Consider the following 11620-nt stretch of genomic DNA (forward strand, 5'->3'; position numbering starts at 1 on the left):
ATTGTTACTAGAGTGAGAAGGAAAACAAGCCCTCATAAAAAATTCAGTCGAAAAGAGCTACAGCCCACTTGTGACAACTGATTATTTTAATTTTAAGTCTTCCACTGCAAGTGCAGTATACATAGAACTCTACAAGTAGAAGCCAGTCTCATGCCTAAATTAGATTAGGGCAACTCCCCTCCCCCTTAGGTTCCCAGCTGAAGGAAAGCGTTATTCCCATCTGCTAATAACAATCACTGACATCTGTCAGCCAGAGCCCAACCCACTCCCCAATGCAAGCTCTCAGAAATGCCCTCTCCCATAGCTGGTGTCCAGAGTCCAAATGATGCGACTTCCTTTTCCAGATAAACCCTTGGTCCCCCGGCTGCCACCCTCATACCCTTCATATCTTCTCCTCTGTACCTTCCTCTCCCTGAGCCACCTGCCTAACACTCTGGAGTGCATTCAGTTTGATTTCAGGGTGAAATATTTTCAAAGAAATTTTGAAGTGCACTGAAGAAACCTTAAATTTTATAAAATTGTCAGTAGTCATACTGTGCATTGTTCATTATCAGATGAAAATAGAAATCTGCTCTGCCCTAGCTAAACTATCACAAATTTCATTTCATCGTGTCAAACGAATCTGAGTACAATATTAACAATGGCCTCTTTTGAGCCAGCGTAAGCTGCTCTTGTACACCACTGACTATGCTTTTACGGCTCTCTGACGTAAATCTCTGAAGGTAGATTAGAAGTCACCTACCTTCTTTAGATACCAGTTTCCACATCTATAAATAAAAATGTGGAATTAGGTCACCCAAGATCCTGTTAGCCAAAAATTTTAATGATTAAATATCTGCAGTGACTTAGTGAACCCCATCAACCCTCTAAATGTTGGGGACATGTTTTATTTACTACTATGTATCCCAGCAGGCCAGTATGTCCATAAAGTGCTTAACTTGAATTTTTATTTGTTAAACAGTTATATAACACCTAACATGCCAGATGATTCTAAGAACTTTCAAATATTAACTCTTTATGAGGGAAGAAACAGACCAAATATGTCAGACAAGATTAAATCAGATTAAATTACGGTGAGACAAGATTAAATCAGTGCGTTAGAATGGATATAAGGAAATTGGACGTGAAGAAAAGGCAAATATAGAGCCTGTTCAACATGAAATTTTAGATAAAATACAGCCTCTCAAACATTACCAGGGCATTAGGGGCAGAAGGGAAATCTAGAGCCACTTTCCAAATGGAAATCCAGTTTTAGGGAAGCAGTGTTTCCAAGCTAAAGCCTTTCCCGCCTTTCCCAGCCCAGTCTTGCCTGCCCTGCCCTAATCCACCCACTCAGCCCTGCCCTGCCCTGCCCTGCAGGGCCCTGCCCTGTCCTGTGCCGCTCTGCCCAGAAAGGTTTACAACCTTGGAGAGGAAGATTGGTTTCCCTGGATGAAGATGGGATTGTTTTCTTGGGCTGAAGATACTTTGAACATTTGAGAACTCTAAAGTTCATTTAACAATCTTTTTTTCCACCACCACCTAAGGAAACTTGAAAGTTAAAACTTACTCTTCCATTTCTCTCCTAAGTCGAAGTGACCATATGAATATATCTGACCAATGAAATGTAAGTGGAAGTCCCCAGGAATGCTATTCCTTCTGAAATTAAAGATTTGGGCCTCCCTTTAACCGGGGTTAAAGTGCAGCACTATGAAGCTATCTGCAGCCACTGCAGCACAAGTTCAGATTCCCAGGTGGCCAGGGAAGTTACCCACATGGTGTGGCAGACCTCTCCAGTCTTGCCTGCTGCTCCCCTCAGCAGTGTATTTCAGTAGACCTGCCTGTTCTGCTCCCTACTCTGTCTCTGATGAATCCTCTAACCGGCCCCCCCACCTCTGCCTGTCCCCTGTTTTTGTATGCATAAATAAAGAAATCTTTAAAAAAGACAAAAGACTTTCAGGAAAGAGCCTTTTGTCCTAAAACCACCCCTCCTCCAGACGGCCTGGCTTGGACATAAGATAGTACACTCGATTTGAACAACTGTTATGTTTTCACCCCAACAAAATCTTTTTCTACTTTATTTCCGTAATAAGATCCTCAGGAGAGAGATCCTGCTTTATCTTTATATCTTCACTAAATAGTGCCTGCACATAGCAAGCATTCAACACTTACTTACTTCATCAGTTGATAAATTGGAAGAAGCTGGATAAAGTACAAAATCATACTGTTGGTGGATTTACTAATGTGGCTGAAATAAACTAAGAACAAAAAAATTAACAGGTCAAATTTTAGATTGGCAAAGCAGGTAATAAAGGAACCTTTACTTCTTTCAAGACAGTAATTTAATTCATAGTAGTGGTATTAGTACTAACAATAAATGTATATGAAATGACTGACACAGAAGTCACACCATAGAAACTACTAACCCCATCTTAGAGCTTAGGAAACTGAGGCACATAAGCCCAAGGCCACATAGTAAGTGAGCAACCCCAGGCAATCAGGTCAGAGCCTGCCCGCTAATCACTATGTCATACTAACTAAATAATGGGGAATGACTCAGGCACAACTATTCACCTAAAAGTCTATTTTTAATTTATGGGGAACATGTTTTTCAAAGCAAGCATTCCTAAATCTGAACTGTTAGTTTCTTACTGTGCTCCTATTGGTTGACTAGACACGCAATAGGTGCTTTAATAAGTGTTTCACTCCTGTATTATAGCAAACCAAACTTTCACAGAAACTTCTATTTCCAATGGTGACTGCAAGGAAGATACTCTTAGCCAGACTTGATGGTCTGGAAATGAGGGACTAGCTTTATCCCTTAAGGAGGTAAAACAATACCAAACTCTAGGTATTGCTGTTTATGGTTTAAAAGCTGCTGTTTACTCTCAAATTAACCCACTAATAAGTGCAACAGGATAGATGCCAGTGGTTTAATTATGTTTACGAGCTGGTCTTAATAGGAATTACACCTTAGGGTGGTTGAAAGGAGGACTGTGGGGTACCTAAACTCTTCCCGCTAGCAGTCTATTCTTTTCTTTTTTTTTCCATCCACTTGACCTCCGCTAATTATATTTAAAGGGTTAATAAGTCTGTTGTTGTGGGGGTAGGAGGGCAGATCCTTTATTCTGTAGACAATAACAGAGCCATATTTGGGATTCCTAATGACAAAAGGTAAAATAAACTACTGATCACAAGCATGAAAAACTTCTTAGGTATAAAGAACCAATAAAAATTGTTGTAGAAGAATTTATTCTATGGATATCTGCTATTCAGTGCATCATAGACTTGAAATGTCAGATGAAGTCTTTTTCTTTCTTTTACCAATTAAACACACACATTTACAGGGCACTGACATACCTAATGTAGCTATTGTCCCTATTTTACTTGCCCTTTCTATACAATCACTAGTGAGATGTTAAAAAATAATGAAGTTTTGGGAAATGTTATCTAACATTTGACAGATACACAACATAAAAGAGGAAGTGTTTTCTACAATGTACAGCTTGTGCCTTTTCTTTTTCATGAATGCACACCACTGTTTGCCAGTGTAAGACATTCCATTTATAGGTATGGAAAAGGAAAGAGGGAAAGGTAATGGCCAATTCCTTTCTTACCTGTTACTAGTCAGATTCTTGACAGATGTCTGTTCTTGGATTCTTCTACAAAGAAATTACTTTTCTACCTCTTACCTTGCTGATTGTAGGTACTTCATTCATAATGAACAAAACCATACTTTGTATCTAAATCACTTTTCTTTGTCTATTTGTTCAAGGGCTATATGAGCCCTAAACTGGAGTCGACTTTCCATGGAATAGTCTTTGTAGTTTTTTATATTGTCTAGGTTTTTGGTTGCACTGGTATAATCTCCTTTTAGATAGTATAGAATTCCCAGTTCATAATAAGTATATGGTATCAAATAGTGATCACATTTTAACAACTTCTCCTTTTGAATGACTCGATTAAAGTAGTATTCAGCCATCGAATATTTGCCTAAGTATTTCAGGCACAGACCTTTCAGGAAGGTTAACAAACTTATGTCATCTGTACCATATTCATTATTTGGGTTTTCTCGTAAAAGTCCTTCTCCTTTGTCAATTATTGACAACCAGCTTGAAATAAGGTCTAGTTTTTTGCTCATGACTCGGAAACCACTCCAGGCATACATGAATTCCAGAATGGGCTGTGCTGTATACCAGCCTAAAGTAGCGCCATAGCGCTGACCCTTCTCAGCAACAAACTTTTCTATTGGCACAGAAGTCCCTAAAAATTTGACTCTAAGGGTGTCCACTTTTAAGAAAAGAGAGTTCACATCCTCATTTACCAGTTTCGCAAAATCAGAAGGAAGCAAGGTCAGTAGAATAGCTTTACTATATGAATATAGTGCCTTGGACCACCTGCTGTGTTGAAACAGGAGAGTGGCATAGTGATATGCCTGCTTCCAATCTTGCAGAAATATGTTGCACCACATGAGTTCCCAGTAACAGAGGTGATGAACCTGCTTCCATTCATTCTGAATAAAAATGCACCCCTGTAATTTTAACATTGCATTTTCAAAATTTCCTTTCAGCATACTAAAACGTGCATGAAAAAATTTAAGTATGACACAATTCGGAAATTTCTGCAGGTACATTTGGAAAAGATCCTCTATAGCTGAATGGTGACTCTTTTCAACACCAAAAGCAATGTAGATATAATTGTGATAAAAGAGTAGAGTCAGAACACTTAGAATATTATTAATATGGGATTCAGATGCACTCTCATGAAGCAAAGTCAAACCTATGTCTCTATCACCGGAATACCCAACAATATTGAGTAGTTTAAGAGTCTTTGGTGGCACAAGCGATAACAACAAGTTGAATACTCCAAGTCCAAATTTTATTCCTCCAGCCAGCTGTCGGTAGGTTTTGCTTTCATTGTTAGGCATCTGAGTTAATACTTGTTGACAGTCTTTGTATATTTGGTAGCTTGACCCAGCACTGAATCCATTTTTAAGATAACTAAGCATACTATCATCCTGTATAAATGTTACAGTGGATTTCAAGATCAAACACTCAGCATAGCAGACCTCTGCGTGCAATTCCTCTTCCTTGATAGCCTTTATTCCCTGCTTACTCACTACACGAGAAAAACTCATCATCCGAGATTTTCTTCGGAAGTTGTTACAGGTTTTCAAAGCTTCCTTTGCAGCGGTCATTCCAAGATGGATATCGTGTGGATCAAAAGTCAAGATAGCCTTAACAACCATCAGGATACCATACATTAGAGCATGGTAGATGCTGTTTTTTGACCAGGGATAAATGAGATTTATGGCTTCTGAGAATCTGTTATTTAGAAACAAGTACAATGCAGTTGTGCATTCTTCTAGGGAAGATAACAGATTCATTGTTGTGGCCGCGGGAATAATTTCATAGGCATCTTCAAACTTGTCTTCCCTATTGTTTTCTCTTGCACCTAGAGGAAGTGACATATGTCGTAACTTTTTCTCCTTATCACTTTCTCCCTTATTTAGAGTACATGAAGTTAAATCATCATCATCATTTCCTTCCTTGCTTAGAATTAGTGACATATTTGCTTCCCAACTTTAGAAATGGTAAATAGCTGAAGTGGAGGGATGTGACTGCAATGAGGGCAGCACCTACTCTCTTGATCAGGCCACGTCTTCCACACAAAGCTCAGCCTCAGGCGCTGCTGTTATAATGGAGGCAAACAAACTAATAGCTGTGAGGTGCAGCATTAGGATATTCTCATCTATGTCAGACAAAGAGAAAAGAATCATTTTATTTACTATAAAATGTTCAAAAACTCAAATTATATTAACTAAAGAAAACATGATCTTTTAAAACACTATAAAACCTTAAACAAGTTTTTTTGTAGCCATCCCTCTGTCATTTTTAGATTTTGCTTTTGTATAAATTGTAGAACTATAGCATGACAGCTATAAAATTTCTCTATAGGAATACCTTAGTTGGAAAGGGGTAGGTATATTTTTCTATTAATAGTTAAGACTGGATTGTCCAGAAACACTTCAAATAATAAAGATTATAAGAGTAGAAAATCCATTCATGCTATTCTTAGTACCACTATTGTACTTGCATGTATTTTTACAGAAAGCTAGGATTTGATGACATACGGTTAGTTGTATGGGACTTCAGACATGGAAAGTGTTATGTAAACTAGGAAGATTTCCTAGCATTTTTGTAATTAGAAAAAACACCAAACATAACAGTTATATAGCAATACTATAGTATCTTAGTGAAAATGGGAGTGAGGGGGTGGCAAAACCAACCACAAAGAGCTAGCTATTGAACTTATTCATAATAACATAGGAAGTGCAATTAATCCATTTTTAAGAGTAGAAACAGCAAATACAACACTTCAATAGTAATTATTATAATACCTTAAAATAACTACATGTATATTTTAAAATGTACTTTAACGCTGCATTTTGATAAAAGATAAAAGAGGGAGATAAAGCAGAGGGAAATAACCAAAAGAGAAGACAGAGAAAAGCAGAAGATGCAAATTTTTACACCAAGGAGGGAAAATATGTCACATATGAGGAAAGAAATCATGAATGGAAGGAAAGCCTCAGAGGTATATTTTAGTTAATTGCTTGATTTTAAACCTTAAGGTTTAGTTAAGTTTCCAGCATTAACAACTATATTCCATTCCCATTTATCTGAAAGGTTCAATTATGAGGGGAAACACCATACAACCCATTAGGAGGGAAATTATTGTCTAGGCTCAATGATGGTTGCTAAATTCAGGTTGGCTGGAGAAACCTAGTGGAGGGCCAGAAACAACCCAAGGATAAAGTTTCCTGTCCTCTGATCTAATGCTTTCAAATTATACTCCATAGAATCCATGCACAATCTAAGACAGCTCAAATTTTACTTTTTGTGAAACTTTACCTAACATGTCAGTCAGCATAATCACTCTTAATGGCATTCAGCATCTCAATTAGTGTTTATCTTGTTGCATTGTAATTAGCTGTCCATCTGCTTTCATTACTACTCTGGGAGCTTCAAAGCATGATTAGTACTTTATTCGGCAATATATTCCAGTTCTAGTGCATTCCCTTGAACAAACCCGGCATTAGTAAATAGATGTTAAGTGAATTCAGGTGCCCACAACCTATTTTTAGGAATTTCTAAAAAGTTGTGAATGTAATTGCTAGGTTTGCTACTTCCAAAGAACACAGAAAGATAGAACCATAATGAACTCCCTATACCAAGATTTAGTTACATATTTTCTCTAGCATTTTTAGATTGTTTTTTACCTACTTCATGGATCAATACTTGCAGAGTCAATAATGTACTTTCAGAGATATTGGGGGAAATAACTCCTTATATTTGTTTTCCTCAAATTTGTAACATACTTAAAGTGTACAACATGACTTTTTGGTGAAAACACCTAAATTCTATTTACTTAGTAAATATTACTATACAGTACAGAGTTATGAGCTATAGTCATCATTTATACATTAAACCCTCAGACCTAATGCACTTTATCTGAGTGTTTAGTATTATTTGGTCAGCCTTTATTATCCCCATCTCCTATTCTTAGTATTCCCATAAGGGAATTTTTCTGCTGGAGGAAAATACAGATTAGTGGGCTGCCTTCTGATGGGGAATTGATAGAAGGAACTGAAAAAATTCTTGCTCTGTGCCTTCTAACTCTCTGCCTTTGGAAATGCCCTAGCCAGAGTGTGAAACTGAAAAACAGGAAGAGACTGTTTCTGCTTTCCAGCTGTGCAGGTTCAGGCAGGGAAATCTGTTTAATTAAGGAATGAACATATTAGTGAGCCCACTTGGAAGCACATCTGAAGTCACAGCAACTGTCATTTATTTAAAAAGTCATGTTTTCATCTTTTATCTGACACTTCTTTGGTTCTGAGCAAGAGGAAAAGTGATGTTATCTATTGACTCTAAAACTTTTCTCCTTCTACTCTTGTATTCCCTATTTAGATGGCTGGTACCATCATCCATACTAGACTTTTATTTTGCTTTCATAGCCATCAGTGACCAAACCCTATTAATCATCATTTCTTGAATGAGGTACTTGTGTTACCCTCCAAATAATTCTGGGCATACTTTATTCACAATACCACCGAGGTTGTAAGATGATAAAACAAACAGACTGTGAAGTTATACTATTGAGGTTTGAATCCTGACTCTGTCCCTGCTTGGTCTTCCTGTGCCTTTGTTTCCTCATCAGCAAAGGGAAACAGTACTTCTACCTAAAAATGATATGGATAATTAAGTTTATTAATATATATGAAGCAATCAGGACAGCAGCAGCATCCATCTGTCTGTCTGTCTAGCTAGCTAATCCCTATAGCCACCCCTGCTCCTCTGCCTGGCGCTTACTGAATTGTTTCAATGTGCTTTGGGATGCAGACTGGGTTAGGAAGCAATCACAGATGAGGTGATTTCTCAGTTCAACTTGGAAAATCTTTGTCTCCAAGTTTCCCAATTAAAACAATGACTATAGGAAATTGTAAAAATACAGAAAAGCAAAACAAGAAAAATGTACTTTTATTAATAGTTTACAAAGCCAGACGCACTCTGTGCATGCACACCATTTTGAAATCTGCCTTTCTTCCATTAACATTTCTCTGGCATTAAAAATTCTTCTATAGGCCCTCCCTGGTGGCGAATCGGGTTAAAGCACTGCACTGAGAAGCTAAAGCCACTTCTGCATGAGTTCGATTCCCGCCTGCCCCGGAGGTGACCACATGGCGAGGCAGACCTCTCCTGACCCCTCTGCTGCTCCCCTCAGCAGTGTACTTCGTCGATCTGCCTGTTCTGCTCCCCACTCTGTCTCTGGTGAAGCCTCTCACCGTCCCTGAGTTCTCTGGCCTGTACCCCAATTCTGTATGTACAAATAAATCTTTAAAAAAAATTCTTCTATAATATGGTTAATAGCCATAACAGATAAGGTAATCAATTTATGTGACATAATATTAAAATAACCTTTTATGTTTGATTTTCAAGCTATTTCTAGTTTCATGATATTATTAAAAAAGGTCATATATATGGTGGTGGCACACGGGTGATTTGGTGATGGGAAACCCGCAGGGATTACAATCGAGATGGAAAAAAAAATGTACAAAATGATGTAAAAATAAACTTTTGTAATAATACAAAAAAAATTTTTTTAGAAAACTCCCTAGGTGACTCTATGATTCATAACCAAGTAGTTTGGAAAATGAGAATATGGGACAAGGCCTTCAAAGGAACAGGGGACTTTAGTCAGGGGGGGCAAGAATAACCCTCCTTCTTGTATTTACCTTCTTCCTTCTGTCCCTTCCTTTTAAAAGGGAGCTGAGAGCTCCTGGGGGGGAAAGAGGGGAAAAAAAAAAAGCAATACCAAGAGTTGTAGCAATGGACTATTCGAGATTCTCCTTTAAAACCATCCACCCTTGCCTACCTTAAAGTCCACTATCCAGTAACACATCTGAACTAGAGAGCTAAAACAGGGAATAAGAGGTTTTCAAAAAAAAAAAAGTCATATGAACATTCTTGTAAATAAATCTTTTTGCATGGCTATGATTATTACCTAAGATAAATTCCAGGAAGTAGGAATTCTGGGTCAAGTATACACACAATTTAATGATTTTAAAACACATTGCCAGACTGACTCTCAAATTTTATTTCACATTCCCAATGGTGGGAGTAAGTGCCAATTTCACTACATTCCTGAAAAAAATAGCATACTTTTTACTCTTAGATTTTAGGAAATTAGATATATATGAAAAAGATTGGGGTTGAAGAAGACAATTATTTTCCCCCAAAGGCCTCACATATTTATTATTGAGCCAACCTACTAGGTATTCAAGTACTAGATATAGAAGCGTTCAAACAGAGAAAAATAATCTCCTAAATATGTCCAGGCAGTGGTGTTTTTGCAAGACAGGAGATGCTGAGCTTATTAACACAGCATCGCTGTGTGCCCTGTCTCCTGTGCATCTCCCCGTCACAGCCTGGTTCTTCTCGTGCCTCCTGTTGGAATTGTACCTGACCTTATTATCAGTCTTCATTCAACCTGGGAAACGGGAGTATTCTGCTTTTATTTCGTGGCCAGGAATCATTCCATCCCAAATGTTTCAGGAGAAGATGTCATAAGGAACAGAATCAAGTACATGCGCCAGTGGTGGAGAAAACAGGACAAAGTTTTGGGTTTTTTGTATTGAATAATAAAAATATGTTTAAGGGCCTCCCTACTGGCCTGGGAGTTAAGTCTGAACACTACCACCACCTTTTAGCCTGAGTTCCATCCTCGGCCAGGGAGCTGACCCACATGGCACAGCAGACCTCTCCTGACACGCCCACTGCTCCCCTCAGCAGTGTATGTCAGTAGATCTGCCTGTTATGTTTCCCATTCTGTCTCCGGTGGATGAATCCTCTCACTACCCCCACACCTCTGGCCTACAGCCCAGTAAACATAATAAAACAAACAAACAAAAAAACCTTCAGCATTTGATTTTGGAATTCCTGAGGCTTTACTTCCCATCAGAAAGTCTCATTTTCTGAGCTATTGCTTTTTAAAAAATATTTTATTTATGCATCCAAGAACTGGGGTAGAGGTCACCTGTGTAGGGGTGTGAGAGGATTCACCTGAGACAGAGTAGGGAGCAGAACAGACAGATGGACTGAGATACACTGTTGAGGGGAGCGGCTGGCCTGACAGTAGAGATCTGCTGCTCCATGTGGGGCAGTTCCCTGGTCAGCCATAGAACACATGCAGTAGTAAGACTTCACCCCTTCCGCCACTAAGGAGGCCTTGAGCTGTTGCTTCTTATATAAGATTGTCTTTCTCTCTGTGGATTGGGTCAAAGAAGAAAGTGACAATTTCCCTTACTCAAGTCAATGAGGAAAGGGAAAAAGATGGCTTAGGAGTGGCCATCTAAGGCTAATCATGTTCCAGAATCTGGCTTCCAGCTTTGCAGAAATGAAATCTCAATTTCACTGATACCATATCAAACAATTAGCGAATTTAGAGGATTCACCTCTAAATTTAGTCACACCACACCTCTACTACTACTGCTGCTATTATTGCTCTACTACTGATAACTAACACTTATTGAATGCACAGAATATGCCAGACACCGTACAATGTTCTTTATTTGATTTACATAATCTAATCCTAATAAATCTGTGAAGTACGTATTATTACTAAACCCAATTTTGCAGATGAGAAAGCTGAAGAACCGTATCAAAAACAGTCTAGGGTAGGCAGTTATTAAATAGTGACCCAAGCTTTAAACCCTACACTTTCTCACTGTCTATTAGCAAAGCCTGGTCTCCTTTAATAGAGGTAAATAACACAGAATTAGCTTATCAAAGGCACTGCCTTCTAGAAAGGTAAGCAGACCAGTTAGGGGTTTTGGCTTTTCCTTAATGTGCTTGAAAGCGTTTGTTAAAATTTGGAAAACTGCTTCTTCTCATATCATTTACACGATTATTTTCTTAGAAATTCTCTTTAGTTCAAAACAGTTTTCCAAGACAAAAATATTTATTGAGGTCTGTTAGGAGCTTAGTATAACAAACACTGTCTTTTAGTAAGCTGCCAATGCTTTGTTCAACAGCTGCATAAAGCTTTTCTTGTGACAAATTTCCATTTGATAAATCTGGAA

This window comes from Condylura cristata, unplaced genomic scaffold (genome assembly GCF_000260355.1).
Source record: "Condylura cristata isolate star-nosed mole 26May11 unplaced genomic scaffold, ConCri1.0 scaffold00020, whole genome shotgun sequence".
Lineage (NCBI taxonomy): Eukaryota > Metazoa > Chordata > Mammalia > Eulipotyphla > Talpidae > Condylura > Condylura cristata.